The 6,649-nt window shown below is 39.5% G+C and overlaps 1 long non-coding RNA gene across 1 annotated transcript; it reads left to right on the top strand.

Moving 5' to 3' along the window:
- The first annotated feature begins 661 nt into the window (after positions 1 to 661).
- LOC130466740 (uncharacterized) lies at positions 662 to 4,769 on the top strand. Its single transcript, XR_008926888.1, has 3 exons — positions 662 to 864; positions 2,308 to 2,395; positions 3,912 to 4,769. It is a non-coding gene; the product is annotated as an uncharacterized lncRNA (long non-coding RNA).
- Positions 4,770 to 6,649: the final 1,880 nt, after the last annotated feature.

Genomic DNA, 6,649 nt, shown 5'->3' on the forward strand with positions numbered 1-6,649 from the left:
ACATGGTACGTATCGGAAAATATTATCGGAAATGGAAATATTGCCAGAATCGGAAATATTGCCGGAAACGGAAATATTGTCAGAATCGGAAATATTATCGGAATCGGAAAATAGTTCCGGAAACGGAAATATTAAATATTTGTTCGAAACGGAAATTAATTCCGGAATCGGAAATGTTAAATATTGTTCGTATCGGAAATGAATTCCGGAATCGGAAATTTAATCGGAAGCGTATCGTACGAATAAGCATCGGACGAGGCCTGCCGGACGAGGGCCCAGCTCGAAGCCAGGCCATCGCCCAGCAAGCCAAACGCGCGCCACAAGCCCAGCCAAGGCAGCGCCCAGGCCTACCGCAAGGCAGGCCCAGCGCGCGCCAAGGCCGCGGCTGCGTGGGCTGCTGCTCGCACGCACGCGCATGGGCGGCCCATCGTGGCTGCCGTGTGTGTGTGTGTGAGTTTGTGTTCATGCACGATTCCTAAAACGTGCAGAGTTCGGTTAATGATTAAATTCCTAATTCTATTTGATAAATTAATTAATTAGAGTTCTTGTAGGATTCTAAGTTTAATTAATTCGTATCCTAATAGGATTCCAATTCTCTTTCCATACCCCTATAAATATGTGGCCTGGGTTCACAATTTATAACGAGTTTTCAAGTATTCAAAGTGAGTTTTTGAGAGAAAAATTCAGTCACACATCTTGCTCAAAAGTGCCGAAAATTCTAGTACCTTAAGGGCGATTCTAGTTGGTCAATCTTAAGGCGGATCTGGACGTGCTGTGGACTATCTACGGAGGGACGACACTTGGAGTCCTAAAGACTTGTTCTTGTTCGGTTCGGGCGCAGCTAGGGAGGGCACGCAACAAAGAGTATGCATCTAAATTATGCTATATGATTATGTGTAAATAATATGTGTTCCTGGATTAATGGTTGTTTCCGCATGATTTATGTAATATTATATGTATCATAACCTAACAGGAACCTCCAATCACCTCCCCCAATGGCGTAATCTTCCTCAATGACCACCTACATGACCGCATCCTCCCCCTCCCCTCCCCACTCCGCTTTACCTTTCTCTGTCCTGTTCGATCTTCTTCGATGCCGCCCAACTTCACGACAAATTGAACTCCAACTCCGCACTCTCAAATACGAATTTGCCATCGTTTCCAAATCTTCATCCACAACAAGGACCTCACATAGCCACATCCCCCAAAACTATACCTCTTTAACATTGAATTTTTTGGGTTAATCGACACCAATTCACTCCTCCACCAATTTAACCCCGGCCCTTTATCACCGCCTCACGTCCCTCCGACGGAGCGGCCCAAACTCAAGCTTACCACCAGCACATCATAACAACATCAAAAGTAAGTTGTTGATCATTCCCTAAACTACCCATCACATGGAAAATCCCTGATTTGGGCGTGGTGTAAGACAAGTGATCACATTATTTTCACGGTGCCGGAGACAATGAGTAGGGAGGATGGAAAAATAAATGTATTAACACAACCTGTCGTTTCTTTATCCCCACATATCTACATTTGGGTTTAAAAAAAAGCTAGAGAAAGAAAGGAATTGAAAAAAAATGCATAAAACAGAGTAAATGAAAGAAAAAAAAAATATAATAAAAATATTTTACAACCAATGGTAGCATGACACGTGTACAAGTTACCGGTTAAATTGAATAGGTGACCGGTTGGGTTCAATCAAAGTTAATGGGGTGTAAAGGTTGGATTATTAGATAATAATCAAAATGTTGGATTATTAACGGAAAATCGTCCAAAGGTTGGATTATTTAAAGTAATTTTTCCAAAAAATAAAAACACATGAGGTTATGAAGGGGAAAAGTCGTGAATTAATAATATTATAAGTACATGATAACTAGGTAACCTTTTATGATGTTATCTATCATTTTTTTCGTAATATAAAAAGTTAACTAAAACAGGTTAAAAGTTACCAAAAATTAGATAAAATGATGCTAATCTACAATAAATCTATGGTACACCGGGTGTATATAAGGCTTTTTGTTAAAATTATTTGTTTGAACTTAGCTCATTAACGTGCTCATTTATATTTCTAGTTCTAGTTCAATCCTGACTATGAACGAGTTTGATTGATTAACGGGTCTCGAGATACTCTTTTCTACTTGTATTTTTTAAGAGAACCTAAATGAAATTCTTATGCGTTTATGTAATTAAGTTCAAGTTTGTACCATGGATTATACTTGGCAACTACAAGCGTACAATTACTATGAATGATGTCAATAACCTCCCACGCCAATTTGATTCGTCTGCCTCTCGTCATGTATTCAGGGAAGCAAATAGCTGGGGTTGTAGACTACGGAGTACTTAGTTTTGCCATGACCCTTTGACTGCAGATAGCCCACAGAACATGGTTAAGGTATTAAATTTCTTATTTTCTCGTTTTTTTGATGAGTTAGGACATTAGGTCATACTCCCTTCGTATTTTAAAAAGAGATACACTTTTATTAAACGGTCATATTTTAAATAGAGATATACTTTCATTTTTTAACATATTTTGGTCTCCACTTCCCATTATATTAATATTTCTCTCTTTCTTGTGTTCCCCACACTTACTCACATCATCTTTTTACTATAATATATATTTCACCCACTACCCCAGTTTCTTCGTATTTTTAATAAATTCAATTCGCTCTCCTAAAACAATATGCCGATCAAAATGTATCTCTTTTTAAAATACGGAGGGAGTAGTATTGAGATAAGATGGAACTAGTCTTTTCATGTACTTTTTCCGAAACAAAAAAAAAGTTAAGTTTGTACCATTTTTCTTATAAGGATCATTTTTTATGCATACATTGGACCCATATATAGCAATTGGTTGTGAATGGTTGTAGAAAATGATACTGTAAAATTCGAAAATGATTAAGTAAATGTGGGCTCAAGCACGTCAACCCTAATGATACAGAAGTGTATAGCTCCATGGAATATGCTGCTCGTGATGGTTTGGATTGACCCTCCCTTCGTGGGGAGTGGGGACGTTTAGTTTGTTATGTTGGTCCTTTGTATTGCCAATCTCGCTAAATGTCTGGGTAATCCCGAGAGTTATAATGCTTGCTATTGTTTGATACCGTGCATCCTTTTAATTACTTAGTTTGAACTATTGTCACTTCTTTAAACTATTGTAATAAGTGCGTAGCATGTTTTTTTATTGGGGAGGCAACGTGCACACAATATGAGAAAAATAATGGCCCTAGCCATCAACAAGGAGTTGAGGATCATATATGCTCGCAATATAACGTGACATTAATGTGTCACTAACATGACGAAATACAGTTTACTAACAATTACGAGCGCCAATGAAGACCAAACTCGCAATATAATGTGACATACTTGATAATTGACATAATGAAATACAGTTCAATACCAATTAGGAGTACCAATAAGAACCATCAATGAGTATAATGCGACAATTATAAAGGAACGAAAAATTATACAACTATGTAGAAGACGAGTTTGTTCCTCATGATGTACTACCATTAACACGCGCAAGTACGAACTTAAGGTTCCGGCTAGTGTTTGTTGTAGCCTGAAGATAAGATGATTATCTAAACAAACAATGTAGTGAGAAATAATAGAACAACTCATAAAGAAAGCATGGCCTACTTTCCTTAATTACATCGGATAACAGAATGGAAAGATATACTCATTTATGAGTCAGCACTCAACAATAACAACATCAACTTCAGTTCATACACATTCACAATTTCACTAGAGTAGTACACTATAACAAACCTTGATTACAACCAAAGTATGTTTTGATTACAACCAAAGTATGTTTTGATTACAACCAAAGTATGTTTTGATTACAACCAAAGTATGTTTTGATTACAACCAAAGTATGTTTTGATTACAACCAAAGTATGTTTTGATTACAGCCTAGTCTCCTAAATTACAACCAAAGTATGTCTTAAATGGAGGCATATGACTGAGGATGACGGGTGCCCTTGGTGCGAGAAGGAGCCTGAAACTGCCTACCATGACCTCATTGAATGCCCATATGTGTGTGATTCTTTGGCGAACGAAGGAATGTGCAGGAATTCTGAATGGATACAAAGAGATGAGTGTTCTTGACTGGGTTGAAAAGTGGCGAGAACTGGATGTTAGGAGAAGACAAGTTGGTGCCACTCTACTTTGGCACATTTGGAAACGAAGGAATGACCGGATTTTTAATAAAAAAGACACCCCTCATGCTGTTGTGATGGATCGAGTATTCAGACTTGTTGAGGACTACAACAAATACGCGACAAAAGTCTAGCAGAAGAATTCGTGGATACTGGCCTCCTGAAATTGCAGAGGGGAAAGCTCTACTTCTAGGTGTGAAGCTTGCAAGCCAACATAGGCTCACCCATGTTATTTTCGAAAGTGACAGTGAGGTATTCATTAAGAGATTGAAAAATTCAGCAGTGTATTTGTCAGACTTGGATACTATTTTAGAGGATGTCCTAGTCCTTATTAAGGATTTTGAGTTTTATTCTTTTTCCCATGTTAAGAGAGATGGTAACTTTGTTGCGCACCATCTTGCTCGGTTAGTGCCATTCCCGAGTTCAACAAGTTCGGAGAAACCATTGTCCTTGTGAGGTTTCTCCGTATGTAACAATGGACACTTTGTCCTTTAATTAATGAAAGCACTACCGTTTTCCCTCAAAAAAAAAATAAAAAAAAATTAGATGTTATACTTGTTTTCCTTGTTCCCTAATCCTAGTGGATTTACCCCAATACCAAACACTGAATACAGTACTTGTAGACACCTACTTTTGACCCCGTTCCAGCAAGGGAAAGGTTCGATGATGAAGACATAAAATCTCCACTTGACAACGCATCTCCTATAAAATAAACAAATCTCGATTCCCCATTTTATTTCACCCGAAACCTGCTATTTATGGAAACCTGCTAAAAATAGTAACTGCCGTAAAAGGTAGCGTCTAAAAGTGACAAATCATGAAAGATAGAAACCTGTCAGAATTAGGTGTTGCATTCCAACATAAATCCTAAATGAGATAGAAAACCGCGAGAATCCTATTCCTAATAGGATTCGGAAATAGGAGTTACGTATTAATTAAAATCCTAACGAACCTAGAGTTCGTAACGGGCCCAGACGCATTCCGTCATAAAATTGATACGCGCTAAAAGACTCGAATTAATCTCAAACTCTACGGATTTTAGGAATCCGAATCTGACTAAACAAAACTGCCCAGACCCTATTTTCAACGCCTGGCTCTGGGCGCCGAAGATTTCGGCGCCCAGGCCTGGGCGCTGAAAATACCTGGGTACGTCTCTTTTCCTAATTCTTTGTGGATTAGAACTCTGCAATTCTATCTTTCCACGAACTCTTCCCTATAAATAGGCCCCTAGTTTCGACGTGAAAAAACACACAACAACACACAATTATATTCTGAGTATTGACTTTAACCCTTAGCCTAAGCCTCTCGCTGCGAAACTGTTCACGCGTTCTGTCGCAATCGATCCATAAATCGAACAGAACGTATCCTGTCCCATAATTGAGATTCGTTAAATAAAAAGGAGAAATAGCAAAGTCAAAGTGGTTAGTTTTCTGAGAACCGTGACGCACCTCTCAAGGGTGCGTCGTAATGTGTCCCTTTTCGATGATTTAATTGCTTTCCTCGCCCTTTTTATGAACTGTTAAACTAACCTAATATGAATGTTCTATCACGCCTAACAAATATAATATTTTTGGGAAATCGGATTATCATGCTAGGTCCCTTAATGCTATTTAAATCAGATAATCACGATCAAATTAGTATTATATGTTGCATATTGCTAAAATCAACTCAGATTAGTTTAATAGTTAACGCATGTCCCTTCAATTATTTATGCTGAGCTAGTAAGGATATCCTGCCTCTGGAGTTATCGACGAGCGAATTACTCCTCTCGGTAGTTACAGTCCCCCGAACCCTCAATCTCTACCTTGCGGGTGTATATTGAGAGATCCCCACACCAGGGATCACAAGGGAACCTACGGCCGTCGGGGTCAAACATAATTGCACTCCCTTTATGTCACGATAACCGGGTTTTGTCAGTTTTTCTCATTGTCGTTAAAAACTGAATGGCGACTCCTATATTACTAGTCAATTGGGTGTATACTCACAGGAAATCCAATTACACTTGATTGAACAAAAAGAATCGTCACACCCACGAGGGACAAGGTCACGCATTAGCCTCGCGCTTTTTCGACCCCCTCACAGTGGCGACTCCACTGGGGATAGTAAAGGAAATACTCGTGCTTGTAGGTAATTAAAATAGCCGAAGGGTGAAACGATCCCACCCCGCGTTTATTTCCCCATCAAGTTGGGACGACCTGAAAATCAGCATATTAATGTGAACGAGCGGAACATCATAACGAATCTCGGCTCCCTCGGGAGTTGGGACTAAGGATACCTTTTTTCGCCAATAGGGGGGTGCATACGCCGCGCATGTTTCCCACTCGGTACTTGTGCAGGTAGTACACCTATCCCGAACCCAATCGCTCGCCCATTAGGTCCCTCTCGCCTGCATGCCCCCTTGGCTTGCACTTGCGGGTTGGCCTCTTGGGCGAAATTCGTCTGTTGAAGACACTACCTCGACCGGGGCATGTGTTGGATCTACGATAGAAGCA

This window comes from Spinacia oleracea, chromosome 2, assembly GCF_020520425.1.
Source record: "Spinacia oleracea cultivar Varoflay chromosome 2, BTI_SOV_V1, whole genome shotgun sequence".
NCBI lineage: Eukaryota > Viridiplantae > Streptophyta > Magnoliopsida > Caryophyllales > Amaranthaceae > Spinacia > Spinacia oleracea.